We start from the raw sequence: 21,146 nt of genomic DNA, 5'->3' as shown, positions 1-21,146 counted from the left end.
CTAATGAGCTAAATGGTAAAAATAAAGCCTTGCTCTGAAATCTGATCAGGTCAAGGACACTGCTCTTCAGCTCATTTGTCTTAAACACAGTACACAATTGGTCAGTGCTTCATTCAAGCTGGATAAATAAATCAGGTACATCCAAAATAGAAAGATTAATTCATAATTTAATTCTTTTTGATGGCAAGATCTTATTTATAGAAAATATCAAATGCATCAAGAAATAAACAGAGCATCTGTAATAATTAGCAAGTTCAGAAAAAAATTACAGTGTCGAAAACACAAAATTGAAGCATTTCCTATGCCAACATAGAATTCTGTGAATCAAGAAAGTAATTCTAGGTTTAAACACACATATATAGGAACACATTTAACCAAACATATAGAAGTTCTCCATAATAAAATAATAAGACATTAAAAATTTCAAAACTATATCGGAGAGGTTAGAGATGAAGGAGAAAATGGGAAGTCATCTCACTCTCTGGGATTGAAATAATCAATGTTATTAAAATGTTCTTGCCTTAACAGGTTCAATTCAATTCATTTCAAAGGACTAATTGGATCCTTTACATAGATATATAACTCAATATTCAAATTTGTATACAATACAAAGCATCCAAATAATCAAAGCCATCTTAAGAAAAAAAAGAAAAATCAGAACTTTAAGTTCAGAAGTACTACATATCCTTTGCAATCATCAGCATACTGTTAAGCTAAACACAGACCCTTGGTACACCAGAACTGAACAGAAAAGCTAGAAGTAAATGCACAGCCAGTTTATTTTCAACAAAAGTTTCAAAACTATGGGTTAGAAATCATTTCTTTTCAATAAATAGTTTTGGGAGAATTAGATAGCCCCATTCAGAAAATTAAGCCAGGCACCCAATTTTAACTAATTATAGGTATTAATTCAATGCCTTCAAAACTTAATTTAGAGAAATTTTAATCCAGCAACATGGCTACTCTGTCAAGGTACCACACAATTTTAGTTCCTCTAGCTTGAAGACACAAACACCCTTAGTACACTCCTGTAAGACAAAATTATTTTATAGAAGGAAGCAGCCATGTTTGAAAGTGACTTCTAGTTGAGGGGAAGACAAAGTGAAATATCAGAAAAAGATTTGACAAAATGAGTCAGAGATAGGATATGCCCGTTTCTAAGAACAGATAGAGTGGGGAGGTTATTTGGGAATAGTGCAGGAAGAGTAGAGAGTTAGATCTGTTCAGTCAGTCCCCACAGAGGAAGTTCAATGAAGTGTAGTAGAGTTCAATTCATGCAGCAGAGGTAGCTGAAGCCAGAAAATAAGGAGTCAAAGATTAGAAAAAAATTACAAGAGTTAGTTTGAAGACAGAGCAATTCAATGAGAAGCTGAGAGACACCAGATTGAATCAGTCAACTTGGAGAGGAGTTTGAGCCAGAGCAGGTGAGGTGAACCTGCCAGCCAGAGTTCAGAAAGAGCCAGAAAGGGTGAACTTATTCAGTAATAAGCCTAAGAGTTAACAATTACATGAAGCAAAGAAAAATTACATTTACAACGTAAAGATAAGACTCAAACAATGAAAATGATTTTTCTTTTAAATAGTAAAGAAAATATTCAGAATACACAGATGATTAGTGATGTGTGTTAAATGATATTGTAAAAGAACAAGAGACAGAAGCTAATAATGACTTTAAACTAAAACAAAAAAGCAAACTTCATTAGAAACAACCCCCCTAAGAGTATACATGGAGGGGTCCATGGCTCCAGCTCCATAGGCAGCAGAGGTTTGTGTTATGTGACATCAGTGGGAGCGGAAGCCCTTGGTCCTGTGGAGGCTTGATGCCCTCGTGCAGGGGGATGCTAGAGCAGTGAGGCAGGAGTGCATCGTGGGTGGAGGGGCACCCTCATAGAGACAAAAAGGGCAGGGAATGGGGTGAAGAGGATTGCAGAGGGGAGATAGGAAAGGGGAGCAACATTTGCAAGGTAAATAAATAAAATAATTATATTTTAAAATGCATTAGGGGGTGCTGGAGTGATGTCTCAGAGGTTAAAAGCACCGAATGCTCTTCCAGAGGTCCTGAGTTCAATTCCCAGGACCCACATGTTGGGTCACAATCTTCTATTATGGGATCTGATGCCTCCTTTCAGTGTGCCTGAAGACAGCTACAGTGCACTCATGTAAATAAAATAAATAAATCTTAAAAATAGAAAATATGAATATATATATATATATATATATATATATATATATATATATCAAACTTAGTGGTAAAAATAAAATTAATTTAAATTCTGTCAATATTATTTCAATCGATTTTTAAAATGTGGTATTGAGTTCAATGTTCAACATTGCTAGCCCTAAAAATTCAAAACTGCCTTTTTACTCTGGTAAGAAAGGTTACATTCATAAATACTAAAATTAGCAAAGCCTATCACTAGGATAGAAAAACAGTGAAATTAACACGCCTTATTAAGAAATGTTAAAATATCAACAATTTTAGAAATAAGCATATGGGTTCCTAAAGAATAAATAAATGAATGAATCAACAAGCAAACAAACCTACTTTATCTTAGAGATGACCCACTCCAACATCTATTACCTAGGGAGATGAAGTAAGTGAGCTGAGGAGACATTTGCCCTCCACATTCATTATCATTGCACCCACAATAGCCAACAACTGAGAGCAAGCTAAGTGTCCATCAGTCTCTGAACGAAGACAACAAAGATGGTTTGGACACATAAACAATAGAATGCTACTTGGCAATGAAAGACCATTCTATCAGGTGATCAGTTGTCAGAACTGAAAGTCATTTTGTATAGAAAAGTAAGCCAGAGTCAGAAAGATAGATGTGATCTCACTCACATCTACAAAGACCCGCTGCCCTCCTGAAAACTGAGAGAGGTGGTTCTCAGAGGGAGGGAAGATTATGTAGAAGTGCATAGAAACTTGAATCAATGGGTAGGAGGTTATATTTACACAAAAAGCAAGTTCTGATGCAGTCATATAGACAAGATGAGCAACAACAAAAATAATCAACTCCACAATTCAAAAATCTAGGAGAATGAAGGAGTTTTCTTACCATAAAACTATAGAGCTGTTAAAGTAGAAACTAATATGTTTAGCCTGATTTAAATATTATATTTTACATACAAAATTATGCACACTGTGTCTAAATGTGTTTTGTTACTCCCTTCATATGCACAATCCATATATTACATACATATTTAAGATAATTTTATATAATTTTTATATAATTTAATATATCTTTTTTTGAAAGTAAAGGAAAATAAATTAAACATAAACTTAATTTTAAAATTTACAACACAGTATGAACTCCTGTGATACTTTTTGACTTTTTATTCAAAAGATTATTCATGTATAAAAACAATAATTAATTTAATACTGTTTTATATGCCTTTATTCATGATATAAATTACATTTACCATGGGCATTATTTGTTCATCTTGTTTAAATTTCCCTGTAATATTTTAGTACCTGAAGCTGAAATTTAGTTCTCAAAATGTACTTATGCAAGTGAATGGGAGAATGTATGAGAATATACCAAATGCATATAAGTTTGAAAAATATTCTCTAATACAAAACAGTGGCATGTTGTTCATAGTTTCAGAACAAAAAAATGGACTTAATGAGGTAGTGTTTTTATTTTTGGTTTAAAAAGCTGTGTGTTTTTCCTTATGAAGTCCAAATGAGAGTAAATGGATAGTGACTATTTTCAATACACATTAAAAATTTGGACTTTTTGTATCACAACTTTCCTTAAAATAACTGAGTTGTCAAAAAATATCCTGCTAATATTCTGATATTCATAGGCAAACAATGGGTTAAACTTTAGCAGTTTTTAAGGAATCCAGCAATAATTGATTTGTGTGTTTTAAAACACTATGAAACCATTCAAAGTAAAGCCAAAGCCAATTTTATTCTCACGAATGGACTTTTTCAATTAATATTTTGAATAAATGTCTCAGAAAAAAAAATGCCGTGAATGAACAGCCAGGCGTATGGCCTAGATCCCATTGGCAGTTGTCATGGATGCCAAATCTTCGATTCAGAATCAGGCTTCCCACAGAGGACTCTTCTCTCATTGGACGCACGCCTGGTTTATCTAGTTGGCTGCCAACTAATTGCTGGGACAACAGATGGGTCTATTCAATTGATGTTCCTACCTGCCAAATAAGGCTACAAAAGCATCACACTAAACAAAGTACCCACCAAAATCAGCATTTCATCAAATTGGTCATATAAATATGGAGAATTTTCGTCCTTTCTCAACATTTTAATGGTAGAAAATTAGAAGAAAGGAAAATTGTCTGGGTTGGGAAAATTTGTTCAAGGTTCTTTTGTGGGCTGAACAATGAAATATCTAATGAAAATAAATGTATCCTAAATGATTAGTGCCACTGGTAATTAAATAGATGGCAGGCTAGCCAAAATTTGTTTCTTTGTTGTTAGGTTTAATTTTAACTTGAGTCAAATCTGATAGTCAATGAGCACAGTGAGTTAGTAGGGTTTGACTCTAAATAATACTATTGCTGCACTTTGTTTATTTTAGAATTCTTTAAATATCTTTTGATGACTTAAATTCATTCCTTCACAAAGCAGCAACCCTCCAATTTCTTCATGAAATCCTCACTGATTCCAGAGGCCTTCTAAAGTTGTCTTCAAATGAGTGTCAGCCATCATTCAGCACCCATTATACAGTAAATTTTGAACTATCTCTATGTGGATCAATATCAATTTCCAGGCTAACAACCCATGGAACTTAATCTACAGTATTCTTATTTGAACAGAATGCAGTATGTCAAGAGCCAGGATCAGAAATCATACAAGTAAATGAGAATGAGAAAACTCATGTAGGTATGTTATTTAAATTATCAGGGGCCAATAAATGTAATAATTTATGTAGAGATTTAAATCAATATTCATTAAATTTCTGCTGTGAACTTTATTGGAATTTTTTTAATTTACTTTTTTACTTTCTTGTGTCCATGATTGATTTCAAGACTATCACTTGATAGGTTTACATAGAAATGCAGGCCTACATGAAAGATTGATTCTTACAATTGAACAACTACTCCCAAACAAACATTTGCCCTATATGGATTGATAAAAATAAGCGTAAGTGCTTACTTAAAATTTTCCATATAATTTAAGAGGTAGTCAATAATGAATAGTGCTGGATAAACAGAGTTTTTGAAATTATTATTATTGAATATTACATTTAATTTCCTATTTGTCACTGGCTCTTTTACTTTTAAAAACTGACACTGAATTTACAGAAAGTAAATCATAAAACATAATGACTATTGAACCATAGGAAACAGATTTATAATATTCCTATATTTCTCTGTTCATAAATTTTACTACAGGAACAGATTATCTCAATAAAATTAAAGTAAATAGTATAGTATGAAAATCATTATTTATAAACATTTAAATTCAGTGTGAGACTTTCCCTAATATATACCTGAGTTACAATCAGATTTTAGGCTAGAGAAATATACCCATGTATTGGCTGGTTTTGTGTGCCAACTTGACCCAAGTTAAAGTCGTCAGAGAGGAAGGAGCCACAGGTGAGGAAATGCCTCCATGAGATACAACTGTAAGACATTTTCTCAATTACCGCAGAATGATTTTTGAAATTGGACTAAATATATTGTTAATTATGTTATGACTACAGGGACAGCTTTGGGACTGAAGAAAAGAAAGGTCAAATTTAGGAATAAGAACCACTAATATTTACTCACACGTTTGTGTCCATAAACATCAAAGCTTTTAACACAATCAGAACTGCAATCCTTAATAGATAAATGGTAAATTTTAATTAATTAATTAATTAGAATTTTAACAAAAATTGAAGGCAAAAGTATTATCTCAGGACCACGAAGACCACGTTCTTAGAACAAAGGGAAAAGACCTTGGTGGCTAGCTTTGAGAATATAACCTATCTTTAGCAAGGCAGAGAAGGGGAGATGGGCAAGGCCTGCCAGGGCTGCTTGCTCAAGATATTTATGTCCCTTCAGAAAACCTCTTTGAGCCAGGTGGTGGTGGCACATACCTTTAATACAGCACTTGGGAGGCAGAGGCAGGCGAATTTCTGAGTTCGAGGCCAGCCTGGTCTACAGAGTGAGCTCCAGGACAGCCAGGGCTACACAGAGAAACCCTGTCTCAAAAAACATAAAATAAAATAAAATAAAATAAAATAAAATAAAATAAAATAAAAATAAAAAAAAACCTCTTTGAGAACATCAAGTTAATGGTCAGAGGACAGAGTTGTACCACAGCATGAGCCTCAAGAGTGAAATTCCAAGAGTCCTTTTCATACTTCACATATTCTGTCAACCTGCCACTAGAAAAGGGTCTCTTCAGCAGATTTGTGTACCAGAAAAGGTCTCAGATTTGCTGAAGTCGAGCATGAACAGTCTTTCAATCAAGGGTAGAATCGGTGCCTATACTGAATTTTCCCAGTGATTTATTTTTATGTTTGATGCAGCTATTGATAATCTTGGTGATCTATAATATATTCAATGAGACATGACACAGCGTAAGTCATAGAACTAAGAATGACAATGTTTTTCTCATTGGTCAGGGCCTAGAAAGAGCATGAGAACTAGAGAAAAGATTAGATTAGAATATTTTAGAGAGAAACCTGAGGTGGAGGAGGGGCACACAATATCCATGAACCTTGAGCACTGGCTGAAGACATGAGGTTTCAAACTTATACACAATTTGTGTCTGTGCTAGGAGACATCTGTGATTGTTTTCATATGTCAGCTATTATAGGAATGTGTTTGAACCAAGAATGATTTCAAAGACTTCTGAGATCAAAGACTTCTCTTCCTGTCACAAAGAGATATATTGTTGCTGCCAAGTAGTCATGAACACAGAGGAGAAAGTTGAGCCAGTCAATTGTTGGTAAGGTAATTATTATTGGGAAGTAGAAATCTGTTTTTTTTGTGTGTGGATATTTTATTTATTTACATTTCAAATATTATCTCCTTTCCTGGCTTCCCCTTCCCAACCTCCCCATCCCATCCACTCACCCCTGCTTCTATGAGGTTGTACCTCCAGCCACCCTCCCACTCCCACCTCACCAACCTGGCATTCCCCTACACTGTGGCCTTGAGTTTTCACAGGACCAAGGGCCTACCCTCCCATTGATGTCAGACAAGGCCATCCTCTGCTACATATGCAGCTGGAGCCGTGGGTCCCTCCATGTGAACTCTTTGCTTGGTGGTTTAGTACCTGGGAGCTCTGACTTTAAAGTATAGCTACTTCCAGCTCAGATTTGACACACAAGTGAGGATGGTATTTGATTTTCCTGACTCACGGTGTAACTAAGTATTACTGTTGCTTTGGTCACCCATGCCAAGTTTCCAAAATAAGGACTCTGAGACTTCTTATATATTAACAAATATGTAGGCCAAAATCCTTAGATCATTCCTTGTGTAGCTCACAATTTAATAATCCTGTTATTCTATTCTGGGTTCTGCCATATGACTGATTACATGGGCCTCAGGTTTTTGCTACTGTGTCCACCCAAGTTCTGGGGAGGAATCCTTCCCTTTGCCTGTCTCTGTCCCAGAAATCCAATCTTTCTTTACTAGATGTTCTACTATTACTCCTGCCTCAGCTCATTGGAAAAAAGCTTTTTTGTTGATAGGTGAAACTTTTTTTTTTCTTTTTTTGGTTTTTCAAGACAGGGTTTCTCTGTGTAGCCCTGGAACTCACTCTGTAGACCAGGCTAGCCTCGAACTCAGAAATCTGCCTGCCTCTGCCTCCCGAGTGCTGGGATAAAAGGTATGTGCTACCGTACCCTGCTGATAGGTGAAACTTCTATTCAGTACACGATATTATCTCTACTGCCAAGATGGCTCAAGAGATCAAAATATATGGGCTTTATTATAAGCATTTAGTTAATAAAAGTATGAAGATACATAACTCAGGGATCATTCACAACTATGGTTTTAAACTATCAGTGCATTTGTTTTTGTGGAGATTGTTCTTTGAAAATACTATCTGCTGCTTCAGGTGGCAGTATTTCAGTAACACTGGTAAACAATGCTATTTATGAGGCTTTTGTACTTCCAATGTTAAAAATAATTATCATACTTGTGACTACACATGCATACACACATATAGTCACACAAATGTAGGGGTAAGAGAGTGTATTACAACCATCATCTTATAAAGACAAACTAGTTCATTCCTATTCCTGATTAAACCTGTTTCTCAAGGACTGGACTATATTCCACCTGTAACCTTAGCAGGCACTTTTATACTGCAGGTTCTGGGAATGGTAATCATGCCTTTGTTTCAATAGGTGCTTATAAACATCTTGTAGCCCTACATTTGTTTCAGAAGAGTGGTTATGGATACTTTGCTGTGACTACCTGCTAAACCCATCTTGCAACAATGTCACTGTTTCATGAGTCCCTTAAGAGTAACTCCTTATGATGTTTACTTCCTGTATCCCCACCTATTTTGCTGACCAAAATCCCCATTTTTAAAGCCCTCTACCACTTAGCTCTTTAAAAGCTTTCTCTTCCTCACATCCAGTATTGAGATCTCCAACCCTGCCTTGATGGGTTAGGGGGAGCGCTGCAGCCAGTGTACAGGTATAAATAAGCATGCTTTGATTAATTGCTTGCTTTAATTAATTTGGCCATGATGATTTGGGTCAGTGGTCTTTCTCCTCAGAACTGTGGGGTTAATATTAACTTTTTCCTTAGAGCAATTTCTTTCATTTAAGATCCCATTTGGATCGTATTGAAGAAGTATTTCTGTGCTAGAACACTTGCTTACCAAGGACTTGTCTCTGGCTTCAGTATGTAGCATAGAAAACAAGAAGATAAAAATCATATATTTTCTGTTGGTAAAGCCAATTCTGCTTTCAGTGGAAACCAACAGATTGGGAAGGGATCTTTGCCAATCCTGCATCCAATGTACGGCTAATGTCCAATATCTGCAGAGAACTTGAGATGCTAAACTCCAGAGAATTCTTAACTGAGGAATATGGAATGGCCACATAGTACCTAGAGAGGTGTTCGACCTCCTTGGTCATCAGGGCCATGCAAATCAGGGTAACCCTGAGATTCCACCTCACTCTAGTCAGAATGACTAAGATCAAAAACTCAGGTAACAGCAGATGCTGGCAAAGATGTGGAGAAAGAGCAACACTTCTCCATTGTTCACCATGGGATTGCAAGCTGGTGCAACCCCTCTGGCAGTTCCTCAGAAAACTTTATATAGTACTGCCTGAGAACCCAGCTATACCACTCCTGGGCATATACCCAAAAGAGTCTCCAACACGCAATAAGGCCACATGCTCTACTCGGTTCATAGCAGCCTTATTCATAATCGCCAGAAGCTAGAAACAGCCCAGATGCCCTTCAACCGAGGAATGGATACAGAAAATGTGGTACATTTACACAATGGAGTACCACTCAGCTATTAAAAACAACAACTTCATGAAATTCTTAGGCAAATGGGTGGAATGAGAAAATATCATTGTGAGTGAGATAACCCAGTCACAAAAGAACACACATGGTATGCAGTCACTGATAAGTGGATATTAGCCCAAAAGCTGGAAATACCTACCTTATAATTCAGAGACCACATGAAGTTCAAGAAGAAGGAAGACTAAAGTGTAGTTATTTTGGTCCTTCTTAGAAGGGGGGACAAAATACTTACAGGAGAAAATACAGAGACAAAGTGTGGAGCACAGAATGAAGGAAAGGCCATCTAGAGACTGCCCCACCTGGGGATCCATCCCATATAGAGTCACCAAACCCAGACAGTGTTGTGGATGCCAACAAGAACGTGCTGACAAGAGCCTGATATAGCTGTCTCCTGAGAGGTTCTGCCAGAGCCTGACAAATACAGAGGCAGATGATGCTCATAGCCAACCATTGGACTGAGCACAGGGTCCCCAGTGGAGGAGTTAGAGAAAGGTCTGAAGGAGCTGAAGGGGTTTACAACCACATAGGAGGAACAACAATATCAACCAACCAGATGCCCCAGAGCTTCCAGGGACTGAATCACTGACCAAAGAGTATACATGGAGGGAGCCATGGCTCCAGTGGCATATGTAGCAGAGGATGGCCTGGTTGGATATCAATGGGAAGAGAGGCAGGCCCTTGGTGTTATGAAGGCTTGATGCCCAGTGTAAGGGGATGCCAGTGTGGGGAGGCCAGAGTGGGTGGGTAGGTGGGGGAACACCCTCATAGAAGCAGGGGGAGGGGTGTGAGGTAAGGAGTTTCCAGAGTAGAAACTGGGAAAGAATATAACATTTGAAATGTAAATAAAGAAATTATCCAATAAAGGAAAAGAAAGGACAAAAAGAAAGTATAGACTTCTGATTATTTTCTTGAGATGTAATTTTACTGGTGTGTGTGTGTGTGTGTTGTTGTTGTTGTTGCTGTTGTTGTTGATGATGGTTTTGGTCTGGAAGCTGCGAAAACTTATTTCAGATATGGAAGCTTAAGAATGGAAGGTTTATATAAAGTTTGCAAGACCAAGGGACCTCTAGGGCCAAGAAGTGGGAGTGGGTGGATAGGGGAGCAGGGGCGGGGGGAGGGTATAGGGAACTTTCAGGATAGCATTTGAAATGTAAATAAAGAAAATATCTAATTAAAAAAAAAGTAGGAACTAGAAAACAAACTTGAAAAAAAAAATCGAAAGTTTACATTCTGAGTGATAAGGGAGTGTGCCAGTTAAGGGTTTGAATCTGATACCTGGAGTGATATTGCACATTTTTGAAGGATGGGAACGGAACGCAAGGGGGTGCAGCGTTATTTTATAGGTCCCTAATTCATTCCCTTAGACTTTAGCTCTGGAGTTCAGAGTGATAAAGGGACAAAGGAGAGGGTCACCAACATGGAACTTATTTAACCTTGCCAACAAGCTCCTGGGCTGGGGCCTTGAATTTAGTTTCTGTCTGTGATTAAATGGAGTCTAAAAACAAAATGGTAGAACTTAGAATAAGTTTCTTTTGATTCTTCTCAACAGTGTGTGTGTGTGTGTGTGTGTGTGTGTGTGTGTGTGTGTGTGTGTGTGTGTGTGTGTGTGTGTGTGTGTGTGTGTGTGTGTGTGTGTGTGTGTATGTGTGTGTGTATATGTGAAATTCTAGGGAAAACATTTTCTTCACATACTGAATATGTTACCCACTGATTCTGGAGTTATTGCTACCAGTAAAATTTGCCCTTACAAGTTTGAAAATAATCATTACATTTTGGTATATATCTCTAGTACAGGAGAAGAAAGCATTAGTTTATATTATTTTCATTGGGAATTTTCTATTTTGTACATACAAGATTGTTTCTTTTATACTAGAAATAGTTATTATGTCTTCATCCTATACAAAAAGTTCTTCTCCGCTAGGTTAGCAGGTAACCAACACCATTGAAATATGTTTTCCATGGCTTTGTCTTGTGTTTACTTTATTGCTCCAGTATTTCATATCTGCTCATTCTAAAATTATGTCAGATCTTTGGCTTAACATGCACAACTTGAATTTAATATATCATCATTATTGAGTAATTAGATTATTAATGTGGAGATGATTTTAAATATACTGGGTCATTTTAATGTTGTCATTACTCTTCAGTAAGTTATCTATAAAATGTTAATTGTAGTAATGTAACTATGGTGATGCTTTTTTGTCTCTGAATTCACTTCAAGTTTAAAATTATCACATACATTGTCTACTTATTGGTAAGAGATTTGTAGGATGTTATGCTCATTAGTTTTAAAAACTTTTTCAATCCAAATCTTGATTTTTAAGGAATGAAAGTAGGATCAAGCTTTATGAAATTCAAAAGCCCATTCCAAGGGACACATCTCCTTAAGGAAGTCTCTATAAACTATACGTTCTACAAACCCTCCAAACAGTGTAACCAATGGGTAACAAATACTTAAATATATGAGCTTTTGCCATGTCAAACTACAATACCAACTAATATGAGGCTCAAAGAATGAGAGTTGTGGAAATAGCTCAGTGGGTAAGAGTACCACCTCAGCCAACACAGAGACCTCTTCCATGGCTCTGCGTGCCTTATCCCCTTTGTTATAATATGGAGACAAATACATCTAATGAACTAGTGGTTAGTTATATTTAGCCTATATGGTCAGCTTGTAGTTCTAGAAATGTCTCAAAACAATAATTCAAGACAATTATACAAACACACACACACACACACACACACACACACACACACGCAGCAAAAGTAAATAAAATGCATACAGGGATCTACTGCATACACAAAATTAATAACAAGGGAACTTAAATCTTGAATAATGTACTTTGGATTCATCTTTTTAGTGAATGATCAGCTTATTGATTCTGTATTATAGTCTTTAAAATAAACTAAACATTAAAGAAAGGTAACTTTTACTGTTACTAAGAATTTCATTAAATATAAACTAACTTTGCTAGTAAATGTGTATTTAAAATATTTAACTTTATTTTATGACCATTTGTTTTGGACAGTGAGTAATAAGTATAATTTCCCATGTGTCACTGGCCACATTTTATCATGTTTAGACTTTATTTGTCTTATCATTTCTTCATTCCCTGAAACAGGACAAAGACTTGGACCTTCATTTATTTTGAAAAGACAAATCACAATCAATGCTGTTTTGGACTTGGTTCTCATTATTTTGTTTTGGTCTGAGTGACTTTCTCTCAATTATTCTAGCCCTAGTATCGACCACTCTGTAACGGCAGTCTCAACAGCATCTACTTATTATTGCTCCACTAATCTTAATGAAACTTTCTCAAGTGGTAGGCTTTTTCATGTTCTTCTTTTTAGTCTCATCAATGAACTTAACAATAGTTGAATAGCATTTGGTTTGTAATAAGTGTAAATAATAAATTACAGAAACACACTTGTCTTCTATACATCTGTTACAGGTTCTCAGGATTCTTGATCATTTTCAAACATCTTTTTTGAAACATCTTTGAAACTATAACCTCAATCGTTTCCTGGGTAAGATAGGACATTGATAGATCATTTTCAACCATACAGAATACAACTCTCCAGTGATTATGGAAGTATGGAGAATAAATCTTTATGTGGAATTCATTTTTAATATCATACCCTGGAAGACTACCTCCAGCTAAAACCTGGAAAGAATAAAATTAATCTGATAAGGACCAACTACTGGCTTGTGTCACTGCCTTTTGTGGTCTAGTGATTCTATAAAAGATGAAGTAGGACACTGAGAAAAAAGATAAGTCAAAAATGGCATTTATTGATTCCTTAAGAATGTCTTTTATCAGGTTAAAGACTCAAAGTAAGCCACAGTCTTCCTCCTCCAGCATATAAGCTTCCAGAGTCTCAGTAATTAGAAGTGACAACAACTGATGCTCTAACGCTTCCTTGGAGAAATCTTCTCTGATATAATTTAGCTTCTCTAATTCATTATCTGTTAGTTTTATAAAATTAAGAATTATGAGATTTTGTACTCTGTGCATGTGGAAAATGGAAAACAAAGAGCTTGCATTTTAAGACATTTTTATGAAATGTACCAAGTCAGAATATCAGCTGATTTCAAGATTCCAAATTTTGGGTCCAATTTTTTTTTTTAAATGTTACATCGACATTCACTGTCAAGACTCCTATTTTTCATATCAAAATATTAATTTTTTTCTAAAATGTACCATGATAATTTTATACATTTTTCACTTATAAAAGTATTTTATTATTAAATAAATGTAAGTCTTGACAATCCCATACACATTGCAAAGCACTGTAATTACTCTAGCATATACACTCTTATGCCTCCCTTCCTCCCATGACAACCCTCAACACCAAAACCTTTCTCACACTGATGTCCTTCTGTTTTGTTTTGTGACTCACTGGGTTTAACCAAAGTTATAGGTTTGAACGTGAAATTGGAAATATTCTCTGCATCTTGGTGACCTCACCAGTGGGTAGATAAACTGAAGGTACTATTTCCCCACTCCTAGAATCTTCTAGTAGCCAATGGTTTGTGAGGAAAGGTTAAGACCAGAGGAACTCTTCCATGTCTTTGACTGCTTTCTGACAGACCCTGTCACGCAGTCAGTTTGAGTAATGCCATCCTCTATGAGTTCAAGCCTGCAATGTTCATAAGACGGTAGCTCACAGCTTTTAACTCTGGGCTCTTGTTTCTTTTTGAGATTTAAAGGGGTTCTATGCTTTTCTTGGGGCAAAACCCTTGTCACCTTGTACCTTGAAAAACTTCCTAGTAATTTTGCATTTGTCATTATTCACTGCAAAGATGGGCATTTCTTTCTTTCTTTTTAATAGGGTAGGATCCTGTTTTAACTTTATTTTTTAATCCTATTTTTAATGAAGGTTCCTAGATCCTTTAACCTCCCTTGTAGCCCACCACTCACCAGAGGCAGTGGAAAAGAAAGGTCATGAGGAAAAAGTAGACCTGTTAAGAACTTCTGGTGTTCCTGCACTCCTGCTGGTCCCTCCTGCTGACTTGTGCCAAGGCTGAGGCCTGACTGTCCCTGCTAGGTAATACCACTGCTATTGATTCCCATTTGCTGTCCCAAGTCTACAGAACTGGACTGCTGGTGTATCCATGAAGTGTGTGCGAGTGGATGGACCTGCCACTGCTGACCCATGAACTGAACTGCCAATTTCCAGACAACAGGGATGGGAGTTGCTCCAGAGATAGACATTTCTAAGGATGAGAACAACATTTGTCTAAGGGTATCAACATGGATATTTGCAAGGCAGATTGATGCTATGTCATTTTAATAAAATGACAGTAGTACGTTCTTCTGTGTTGTCTGTGATTTCCTGAATCACATGTTGGTTGATGTGGTTAATAGTGTCAGATACACCAACCTTCCTACATAGCAGGTCTGAGATCTAGTCAGGTAGATCTACCTCTCATGACGATCTACCATACTTACACATGGAAGTGTACCTTGCATGGCAGGTGAGAATTGACATTCATATACAGTTTTTAAAATCAGAGCTTGGGAGTAAAAGTCAGATTTCTTTTATTTATCACAGTGTATATGAGTACTAATGATGGTTATACAGTTTGCTCTGGTTTTAGATTTGGTTGTAAAAAAATGCAAGTTCTGATTCAGCAGGCTAATATAATGAATGGGGAAGATTTGTATATCTTCTGAAATTTTATGATTTGATATTTCTTGTTGAGCTTTTGATGATGGATATTATTTGCCTTTGAAATCACCTTTCAAGTTACTTGGGATTAGTGTTTTATTACATTGATCTTCAATATATGATGAGCAGAGCTTCCCCTTCCTCTCCTCTCCAAGGCCTCCACCTCTCCTCTCGCCCTGAATCACTCCTCCTCATTTTCCCTTCAGAAAATAGCAAGCCTCTAAGGAATCTGAACCAAGCACTGAATAACAAGATATTAAACTGCTCTAAGTGTATTTTATTTTTTTAATTAAATAAGTTAATTTAGTGTCATTAGCATACCGAGTTTGTGCTGCAGTATATTTTGACATAAGGAGTCCCTTTCAAAGTCAACATTACACTTATTGCTTAGTTATGATCAGTGTCCATCTCAATTTTTTTGTATATTTTTGTGTCTGTATATACATAGGTGTGTAGGCATGTGTGTATGCAAATAAGTATGCATGTACACTTGTGAAATTGATAAAACAGATGGGTGGGCCTAACCAGTGTGTGTGTGTGTGTGTGTGTGTGTGTGTGTGTACGTGTGTGTGTGTGTGTGTGTGTGTGTGAATGTGAGTGTGTGTGCATGTATGTGCCTGACTTTTTTCTTTTGTTTACCTTTTCTTTTCCCTCTGGATATCAAAGAGTTAATGAACCCTGAGCTGCTTGCCTGGAAAGCAAGGGGTCCTGAGTCAGAGAGAAATGTCCTGGAGAGGTGGCTAACCCTATTTTCTTAATCCTCTGCTGCCATCAACAAGAGTCAAATTACCTGAAGCCAACCCTCTGGGTCACAGAGTAGCAAGTAATTAAAGAAGAAGATAAATTACCAATAGTAAATAACTTTTGCCCCCTCGATAGCCAATGCCATTCCCCTGTCTTCCTTTGAGAAATAGGTGCTGAGCTGTACATCAGCACTGTGTGTGTGTATGTGTGTGTGTGTGTGTGTGTGTGTGTGTGTGTGTGTGTGTTCTGAGTGAATATGCCCACGAAGACCAAAGAAGGAATTAGGTTCCCTGAAACAAGAGTTCCAGGTAGCTATGAGGATGGTGGAAACTGAACACAACTCCTTTGATTGAGCTGTAAATGATGTTAATTTTCCAGCCATCTCTTCTATTCCATAATTCTTAAATAATTAGTCATTAAACATTAATTAAATAATTGACAGTATTGCTCTTCCTTGACAAATAATTGAGAAGAAGCTGTCATGGATTACAGTCTAAGGAAATAATCAGATGACATTATGATGACTAGGCTATACTTTAGTGACATAAATAAATAACCCAAAAGTTTAAAATATATAGTTATCAATAATCTTTAAAGCTCAATTAAGTTTTGAGAGCACTTGGAAGAGTCACCCAAGACTTAGGGGATAGAATGTGTAGTCCTGAGGAATAGCACTGAGGTGGAAGATGGAAGAAATTCAGTACTGCAAAGTGGGACAAAAGAGGAGGGTCATTCATGATATGACAATAGATTTATTATAGCAAAGCGTGACACTTGCAACGGGAAGGGCCTATGTTGAGAATCATGGTGGACCAGAGTCAGATCACACTAATGCCAAGTTTGTTTAACAAAGGCAACTTTCAACCAAATTGAAAACAACTCTGGGAAGACATCTTGTGAAGTGTGTATTTCAGTGCTGCTCACCCTTTTATTCCTTCCACAAAATGATGTAGAGTATAGAGAGATCACTGTCTATAACTGATGGACCAGTCTGAGATCATAGGAGATGCATATAGCTTTAGAGATCTCAATGGAAAAAAAGAAAAAAAAAAAGTAAAGTTGATCCCAAAGAGCAAAAATATATTGGTTTACTTTTCTTTGTTTTTGTATCATAGTCCAAAATGATCCTTTACAATAAACAATATGTTTTCTATATCCAGAGACACAATGGTAGGCTGACAGGGTAGGTAAGTCATAGTTGGGTAAAACTAATGGTTTTATAGTTGGTAACAAGCAGTAACTAAATGGAATAAAATCAACATTTCACTCTTAAAGTAAATAGAATTACAGAAACCTAATCACGATAACTGTCATATTTTAAATAGTAAATTAATATCTAAACTACAGAGAAAAGTTACTTAATGTATACAAAGTTTTTCAAACTTTTATTATTGAAAGCAAACAAGGCTAAAAGATTAACAGAATATTTGAATTACATTGTCACTGATAAGTAAGGAACATAGATTGCAATCAACTTAACATGATGGAGACCACCAGCAAACTTATGAAAATATTAAGTTTAATTATATAAAATGAAGACAAAAATGTCATTTTTAAGTCATTTTAATATTATTTTTGAAACTCCCACCATCACAAGCCAAATAAAATTATGAATAATCTACACAAAATCAGGTTAAAATAAAATATTCATTGAGATTTGTTCTCATAAATTTCTTTTACACAATGAAAAATTTACAACTTGGTAAATTATAAAGTACAATAAAATGTGGACTATTAAGTTCTTTTAAAAATTATCTTAAAGTTATAATCTGCTAGATTCTCCCATTTGTCTGTAGCTTATCTAAAAGAAACACTTAAAGGAAGCCAGGGTAAAGATGGCATCCTCCATCCTCTGCCAGCCTCAATGAAATAATGCAAACAAGGCTGAAAAGGTGATTCCAGGCTTGTTTCATATGACCATTTGACGATTCCAAGTCAGCTCACACAAACTCTCTGGAGCATGTTATTACACCCAGTGAGTCTCATCCAAAGGTAAAATCCCCGCTGAGTCTTAAAATATAGTATTGCTGTGGCAATCACAATTGTGAGTTTACTCATTTGGTACATTCCTGTTTAGGCTGGGTGCGAGGGGACCAACAAAACATCATGGGGCGGACCATCCCTTCAGAGTGCTCATTTCCATTCCTTGCCTCTACTATCACAGACGCTGTTATACACATGCTAAGTTCTCTGTAATGCCTCTCCTCTGCTATTTACTTATTAATAGTAAATCTCTTTCATTGAGTAATTGATTTATTTACTAAATATCACAATCGCAGCTGCCTCTCCTCCAAGTCCTTCCCTCTCCCCACAGCTCCCTTACAACCCCCTCTATTTCTCTCCAGAGAACAGCAGGCTTCCTTGACATATCAAGTTGCAGTAGGACTAGGTACATTTCTATTGAGACTAGATAAGGCACTAAGTGCAGTAAGGGGAAAGGGATTAGAGGCAGGCAATAGAGTCGGAGACAGCCCCTTCTGCTGTCAGCAGTCCCTCATGAAAACATGCTGTATGTCTGCTACATACGTGTAGGGGACCTAGGTCCAGCCCACGCATGCTCTTTGGTTGGTGGTTCAGTCTCTGTGAGCCTCTGTGGGCCCAGCTTAGTTGACTGTCTTTCGGTGTCCTTGACCGCTCTGGTTCCTCCCTTTCTTCCACAAGTCTACCCAAGCTCTGACTACTCTTTGCATCTGTTTTCCAGCTGCTCAGTAAAGCTTTTCAGATGGCAATTTCGCTACTCACCTATCTGCAAGTATAGCAGAATATCATTAATAGTGTCTTTGTCATAGAATGGGTCTCAAAGTTTGTCAGTCATTGGTTGGCGATTCCTAAAATTTCTGCTCCCTCTTTATACCTACACATCTTGTTAGCAGGAAAAATCATGTGTCAGAAGCTTTTGTGCCTGGGTTGTCGTGCCCATCCTTCCATTGGAAGTTTTGCCTGGTTACAGCAGGTGGGCAGTACAGGTTTCATATCCCGTATTGCTAGAAGTCTTTGTTTTAACCCCCCTCATAGATTCCTGGGAGTTTATATTGTCTTAGCTTTCTACCCTGTACCAGAGACAACCCCCATACACACAAATACACACATACACACATACACCCCCCCCCCCAATTCCTGTTCTCTCACCCAGTTCTGGGAAGCCTTTAAGGAAATGTGCAACATCCTTAGTCATCAGGGAAATCCAAATTCAAATGACTGTGAGATTATATATAATACCCACCATAATCAAGATCAAAAACTCAATTGACAGCACATGCTAGTGATGGTGTGGATCAAGGGGAACCCTTCTACATTGATGTGGGAATGTAAACTTGTACAACCACCTTGGAAATCTATTTGGCAGTTTCTCAGAAATTTTGAAATAATTCTACCTCAAGACCTAGCTATACCGCTCCTGGGAATATATCCAAAGATATTCTACTATACAACAAGGGGACTGTGTCACTAAGAGATGATGCCCCAGGTCTTTCCCTGTGGCTGAGAACAGGGAAGGAAAGGATTAGTCTCCGACTGGCAAAATCTTATCAGCACTGCACACTCAGGCTTTCTTCTCCTTGTGATTCTTCTGTAATGGCATTTTAGCAGACACTTTGTAGACCGAGCCTTCTGAGCTTTTTTTTTTTTTTTTTTTCAAATAAATTTGGGGTTCATTTCAAAATATTTGTGACAAGTAAATTTTGAATTATGTTTTCTCATAGCATCAATTTAGAGACCTGATCAGGAATGAAAAACGTGCATATGGAAATGCCTGGTGCTATCCAATGTGTAGGACACCAGTTCTGTTTAGGAGATCCCTGGAGAATCATGACTATGACACAGGTAGATGGTTTTGAGCTTGTGAAGCTGAAGAGCACAAGTGACAGGAAATGCTCTCCAATTTGAATCAGATGTTTTCTTACTAGTTATTGGCCTGAATCTCAGTGGCCACTTTTTTTCTGTCTTACCTCATATTTTTTCCTGGAAAATTCATGTTCAGGTATGTATATTAAAGTCATTTTTTGTTATTGTTGTTTCTTTTTCATTAAGTTTGACTTATTAGAAGGATTTTTGAATTTCTCTGAAAAAAATGCTGTCTTGGCATTTTGTGGTTCACTTATGCTTTGGGGACTAGAATTTATGAATATATTAAAATGCAAATGTAACACTGTTATTCAAAGCTACTTAGAGGATTGTTATGAAGGTGGCCTTGTTTGTCATAAAGAAAACAAAGATATTAGCTATAAAACTGTTTAAAATAGAAAAGTGAACAAAGTATAATAACTTTGGGAGGGGGTTGGGTGATGCTTCAACATATAAAGTGCTAGCTGTGTACCAGCATGAGGAACAGAGTTCATATACCAAGGGTTCATGCAAGGGCCATGTAAGGTGATGTTTACATGGATCTGCGCCACGGTGGATAAACACAGGGAGGTTCCCTGAATTCTGAGCCAACCTTTCTTGCCATAGCAGTGATCTGCATATTCACTAAGATTTTCTACGAGAACCAGGTGAAAAGCAGTGGATGAAAAGCCCTGATGTTGACCTTTCACACACATGTGAACATGGGTGCACCTATATACAAGCTTATATACATATATAATATGCATAGATGTTTTTGTAAAAACATCTTTTGGAGTAGAAAAAACATTCAGAGCCTCTAATGCTTACAAATCCTATAGCTTATCCATATAGCCAAGTGGCCTCGGCTGTATATAGGCTGTTTTAAATACAATTTAAACAACTTCTGTAATAGAAAAATCACTCAAAGCCTCCAATGCTTACAAATCCTGTAGTTTATTCATATACAGCTGTGTATAGGCCATTTTAAATGCAATTAAGATTCAACTGTCTATGAACAAGGTAAATTTATACTATCATGTGCCTCTTTTGAGGTCATAGTATAAGGAGATTTCTCATGAATTTGTTGATATTATTTGTAAATTGCAAAAGTGGTTTTAGCTGAAGATGGAATCTTTGGTAGCAACTCTCCTTGGATCAGAAAAATTTTTTACAAGGCTTTGCCATTGTTCTGAGTCTGGGGGAGCAGGATTCACATGACTTTGATCATGCAAACTAAACATTTTTTTTTTTTAGGATTTTTTTCTGCTCCCCCCCATGGCACTGTGTTCTTTATCATTCTTCTCACTTTCATTAATATAAATAAATAAATAAATAGACAAATAAATAAATAAATAGCCTTAGAAATCTAAGTTAGCAAACTCTCCATATATACTGCAAAAATCATGATAGCAAACAAGAACAATGTCCTATGAATTTTGTTTTTT

This window comes from Mus pahari, chromosome 13, assembly GCF_900095145.1.
Source record: "Mus pahari chromosome 13, PAHARI_EIJ_v1.1, whole genome shotgun sequence".
Lineage (NCBI taxonomy): Eukaryota > Metazoa > Chordata > Mammalia > Rodentia > Muridae > Mus > Mus pahari.
The sequence above is the reverse complement of the archived record's forward strand: the minus strand, read 5'-3'. Positions refer to the sequence as shown.